The sequence below is a fragment of the Spinacia oleracea genome, chromosome 4, assembly GCF_020520425.1.
Source record: "Spinacia oleracea cultivar Varoflay chromosome 4, BTI_SOV_V1, whole genome shotgun sequence".
Classification (NCBI taxonomy): domain Eukaryota; kingdom Viridiplantae; phylum Streptophyta; class Magnoliopsida; order Caryophyllales; family Amaranthaceae; genus Spinacia; species Spinacia oleracea.
In genome coordinates this window covers 32,038,015-32,044,025 of record NC_079490.1, presented here as the reverse complement: position 1 = coordinate 32,044,025, position 6,011 = coordinate 32,038,015, and the positions used below count along the sequence as shown (strand labels likewise).

The 6,011-nt window shown below is 40.2% G+C and overlaps 1 non-coding gene across 1 annotated transcript; it reads left to right on the top strand.

Annotated features, from left to right (window-relative positions):
* The first annotated feature begins 616 nt into the window (after positions 1-616).
* LOC130460316 (small nucleolar RNA R71) lies at positions 617-723 on the top strand. The gene has a single exon (XR_008920222.1). It is a non-coding gene; the product is annotated as a small nucleolar RNA R71 (small nucleolar RNA).
* Positions 724-6,011: the final 5,288 nt, after the last annotated feature.

Genomic DNA, 6,011 nt, shown 5'->3' with positions numbered 1-6,011 from the left:
TTGTCTAGGGAACCCAGGTGGTCCACTAGACTGTTGGTTGTAGCTACTCCGTGGTTGGTATGATTGTTGTGGTGGTGGTTGATATGATGGTTGTGGTGGTGGATGTTGGACCTGATGGGGGTTTTGAATATTAGTACTCCTGTATGATAGTACGGGATTGTTTTTATACCCCTCATTGTAAGAATTGGAGTACGGATTATTCTGCTTGTAGGACTGGAATGAGTTACATTGTTCAATAGAGATCCTACATTCCTGTGCATAATGACCAGACATCCCACAACTATCACACACATTGACGGTTTGAGAATTCATTGCAGCTACACTACCAGGTTGAGCAGATTGAGCATTGGCCGCTTACATATTATCAAACTTGTAATGTAAAGCAGTCAATTGGGCAGTTAGTTGTTCTATGGAATTCAAGTCATGCTTACCACCCTTGTTAGATAGGCCTCTAGGATTCCCATACTGGGCATTGTGAATGGTCATCTCCTCAATCACCTCCATAGCTCTAGTCACAGCAAGTTGCATGAATCTCCCACTAGCAGCTGAATCCAGAATAAGTCTAGAGTCATTACCCAGACCATTATAAAATTGTTGAATCAAGAACCAGTCACTCAAACCATGGTGTGGGCACTCTCTCTGTAAATCCTTGAACCTTTCCCAGACCTCGAACAAACTCTCATATGCTTGTTGAGTAATATAAATGATCTGGCTCCTCAGACGAGCTGTCTTCTCAGGTGGGAAATATTTCACATAGAATGCAAGGGCCAAAGACTCCCAGTTAGTAATTTTCATGGCTGCTCGATTCAACCCATTGATCCAGAATTTTTCCTTCCCACTCAGAGAGAACGGGAAAAGCATCTCCATAGTCTGCTCCGGAGTCTATCCCTTTTGCTTGATGGTAGAGAAGTATTGGATGAAAGATTGAATGTGAAGATTTAGGTCTTCACCTGCTTCTTATAGGGAGTTTTTCCGTCGTTGAATAGAAATACACCTCACCAAACAAAATTTATAAAACACCTAAACTACCGGCTATATTGACTATAGCGGCAAGTATAGGGATCGTCCCATAGGAATGGATATATGTGTGACTTATCAATCTATGCGCTCACAAGCTAGTTCGAATAAGAATTTGATTTTGAATTCTAATCTAATGAAAGCAAGTAATTCAAACTAATAAAGAAATTCTAGAGGATTCGGGAATCGGCAATGGAAATCAAATCAAAGAAATAACAAGGTCAAGACATTCATGAATATGAAACGACATAGCAAATAGGGGAATGAAAACTAATGATGTGCTCGCCACCTCTCGGATAGAGCATGCGAAGCAACCTAGCCTATGGAAAATCTTTCGCATAGTCCTAAGCTAGATTAGCTTGCATATAATAGGAACTATCATTCACTTGCATGAATTAGGCTCACAATGTCTTGCCAAACCTAAATCATACATTCCAATCTAATTCAATCAACTAGCATTTTCAACTACTACTCAATTGATCATGGAAAATCCTATCACTAAATCACATTTAATCACAACATCAATCATGAATTTTTCCCTAAAATTCCCCAAATTCAATGCCAAAGCTTCATCCCTAACCTCTAGACTAAACTACTCAATTAGCATGATTAACATCAACATTAAACTAATATTAATCCGAATCATGAAACTAATTGAGCTAATGAAGCTAACTGAAACAATAAAATTCAGAAAATCAAAGCCACAAAAATTGGGGAAAAATCAATGAAATTCAAAATAACAAACTAATCCTTGAATTCAAGCATGAAATCAAAGCATAAACGAAATTAGTGAAGCAATTAACGAATTAAAGAACAAAACAAAAGAAGAATTAGAATTATACCTTGAAATGAAGCAATTGCATCAAACTTGAAGCACAAAAATGAAGAACAAAACTCAAAGCAAAAGGAAAGAAATCTGAAAATTAGAGATTGAATTGAATTTAGAATCAAGAATTTGAGGCTAAGAATCCTTAATCCTAATCTCTAATCAAAGCCCTAAACTAATTCTAGAGAGAGAATTCTAATTTTGAAATCCTAAAACTAATTACGTGTTTTACAAAATGAAAGCCTAATGAAAACAATGCTGCGATTTAATCTTTTATAGTAGCAGCCCCGCAGCCGTATTCGATCGAATTGAGGGTACGTTTGGTCGCACAGATTCTGTGCGGTCGCACAGAGACAAGCAGTCTGTCGCACAGCAATTTTAAGACATACTGCCCACAATTTGCAGTTTTGTTCGACCACACAGGCTGTTGCACTCGATCGCACAGACTGCTGCGAGCTTTGCTGCGCCCACAGTTGCGTGGCTGCTTTTCTTCTGCGTGTTGCTGTTGCGTTCTTGTGGGTCTGTGCTGCGCTATATTGTTGTGCCGTGTTTGCTGCAATGCTTGGCTGTTGTTGTGGTGAACCATAGCTGAAAGAGTGCACAGCAACAGCAGCTATGTTGTCTGTTTGTTCGTGTGCAAAGGCTGCTGTTGTGGCTTTCTGTTGTGCGCTGCTTGTATTGCTGGTCTGCTTGCACATGGCTGCTATAGGGCTGCTGCCAAGGGAGTGCAAGAGGGCTTTGAGGTGAGCACAAGACATGCTGCAAGTGTGCTCGTGCATTGCCGTAATGGTGCTGCTACGATGATGCTGCGATGGGTGCCATGGTCAGCAGCTATGGGTAGTGCTGCGTGTGTGGCTGGCTGCTCATATGCTCATGCCTTGCTTCGTCGCTGCACGTTGAACAAAATCGTATAGCATATCAATAAAATCGTAAGATATATTCTAAAATCGTCTAGCACGCTAGAAAATCGAATAGCACATTATTAAAATCGGAAAACGCATTATTGAATCGGAAAATCACATATTTAATTCGTTTGACATTTTCGCAAATCGTAAAGCCATTTAAATCATCGTCCAAGCAAAAAATCACATTATTTAGCACGTTAACACTCCAAATGACCCCACGCTATAAAATTGAGCATAAAAGACATATTTAGAGCGAAAACGGCTAGAATGTACTCAAGACGAGAGAATGATATGATTAATGCAAAAACGCAAAAAACGAACTAAAAACGATAAAACTAAGCGAAAATAGTAATAAAATGCTAATGAAATGAACTAAAATCCTAAGCTAAGAGCGACATTTATGTCGCTCATCAGCTTCCCCACAAACGGGCGTCTCTCAATCATGTTAATCAATGCAGGCTCAATCTTGAAGGTCACAGCTGCAATAGAAAGCATGATTGCCTTGGGTAGCACAGACAAACTTGGCTTAGAATAGTCTGTAAGCCTTGGCTCAACTGGTGGTGGTGTTTCGTCACCCATCTCTATCTCTGAAACTGAATCTGTATCTGAAGAAAAAAGACCGCCAATATTATGATCAGAATCAGAGTTAGAGTAATTCCCACACTCTGCGATGAAATTTCTTCGTCTACGAAAGGTTCTTTCGGGCTCAGGATCGAACGGAGTAAGATTACTAGTACCAACGGTCCTGGGCATAGACAAAGAAACCACAAACAGGTGTGAGATCTGGTCTCAAGGAACGGGGGTTCGTTGAGAAGTAACAAACAATAATCTAGAATACACAATTAATAACAGAAAATAAAACCGTTTTCTCGGAAACGGCGCGAAATTTGACAGGCTAAATCGCACTCCTATGAAAGATAAACCTAAAATCACTAGCTAGGTAGCAAGGGAAGTCAGGATCGAATCCACAGGGAAACATCGTTCTTTCTATTACTAAGAATAAAATCTAGACTATTGCGAACAAGAGTTGGATTGATTTGGATACTAAAACTACAATAATAATCAAACAAGAGAATTCAGATATTAAAAGATCTAGGGCATAGGTTCACCAATGAACAACAATCCAGGATGATAAACAATCGACAATAATCAATAAAGCAATTAATTAGACTAGCATGCTCTCTCGAATCGATACTAATCATAGACTCGGAATTAACGGGCTCTCGCTACGTATTAATTCCAATTCTACCTATTGACACAAGCCTAAACATCAAATTGTATCTCTCGGATCTTAACTTGATATTGCTTGACTAATACAATTAAACCTGCGCAAATCTAATCGCATAGTAAATGAAACCAATCAATAGGAATTAATCACAATACCAACAATCATCAACATTCAATCATCCCTTCATATTAATTCATGGATCCCCAAAACCCTAGAAAATAGACTACTCACACATGATTGAAATAACTAAGGCAATGTAAATCAATGAAAACATAGCTAGAGAAAAATAATAAATCAAAGTAAGAAGCAATACCTAAATGAAGAACAATGAAATATGAAAGCTTGAATTTTGATTGCAATTAAAAACTAAGTGTTTGGAACAAATTTAGAGAGAATAACTAAGCTAAGGACAATAAACTAAGTGTTCAATACTAGAAAATAAGGTACCAACTAAAACATATGGGCTTATTATTTATAGTTTACCAAAAATAAAATTAAAAAAATCGGAAATAAATCCGCGAAAAGCACCCAGGGTTGTCGTCGCCCGGTCGGGCAAACATCCGCCCGCCGGGCGAGAAGCTCGAAACCCGCCCGTCGGGCGTAGGTCTGGCCGCCGGGCCAAATATGATGTTCCTCGAAATCTTCACTTTTCGCCCGCCGGGCCGAAGTTCGCCCGTCGGGCAGCCAAAGACCCTTGTTCTCCTCTTCTTGTTGTCTGCCCGGTGGTCACCGGGCGAAAGCCGCCCGTCGGGCGCCCGTCAAAAACACATCAGCTCCTTTGCTCGCCCGGTGGGCGAAAGGAGACCAACCGGACGATTGTCTAAAAGCACTATCCTTCGCCCATAACACTGAGTCTAACTTCCGGGGCTCAACCATAAGCATCTAAGGCTCCCAAAAGTCGACGATAGTCGTTCCGAACTTCCTCGGGATCGTGTAGTGGCCCATATCACCATGAAACGAGCCTAAAAAGGCTAATTTCTTACTAAGTAATCCTGAAAGTCAAGGCACACTCAATAACACAGATTAGTACTAAAAACGGCTCCTAAGAGCTCATTTAACGCATAAAAGAACTAAGGGACGGGGGTAAATACTCTATATAAAATGCACATATCAAGGTCTCCTATGTTCAATCTTAACCTTCTGACAAGTCAAGCATCTTGCAACAAATTCAGCCACTTCATTCTTCATTCTTGGCCACCAATAGACCTTTTTCAGATCCTTATACAGCTTGTCACCACCCGTGTGAACAGAATATGGTGTATTGTGACCTTCTCTCATTAACTTTTCCTTTAGTTCACCACACTTTTGAGACACGCACCACCGTCCTTTTTACCTCAAACTTCCATCGTCGTGGATCCTAAAATCCATCTCTTATCCTTGCGAAATCTTTTCCTTTATTCACTCTAGATTAACATCTCCAGCCTGATTCTCCCTGATCTCATCAAACACAGACGGTTGGATAGTTAAGGCATTCATCATTCCTTCAAGACATTCTCCATTCACTATCTCTAGATTCAATCCTTGCATGTCCTTGCACAGCTCGTTAGCAACTACTAACGCATTCACACTATGACTTGATTTCCTGCTCAAGGCATCTGCAACTACATTGGCTTTTCCCTCATGGTATTGTATGTCCAAATCATAATCCTTGATCAATGCTAACCACCTTCTTTGGCGCATATTCAAATCCTTCTGTGTGAAAAATTATTTCAAACTCTTATGATCCGTGAATATCCTACATTTCACACCATACAGATAGTGTCTCCATATCTTTAATGCAAACACTATGGCAGCCAGCTCTAAGTCATGGGTAGGGTAATTGGATTCATACGGTTTTAACTACCTTGATGAATACGCAATCACCTTCCCGGTCTGCATCAAAACACATCCTAAGCCATTCTTAGATGCATCACTGTACACATCGTAGGTACCACTCTCATCAGGTAAGGTTAACACCGACACGGTTGTCAATCGCGTCTTCAAAGCCTGGAATGCCTCATCACACTGCTCATTCCACTCAAACTTTGCTTCCTTC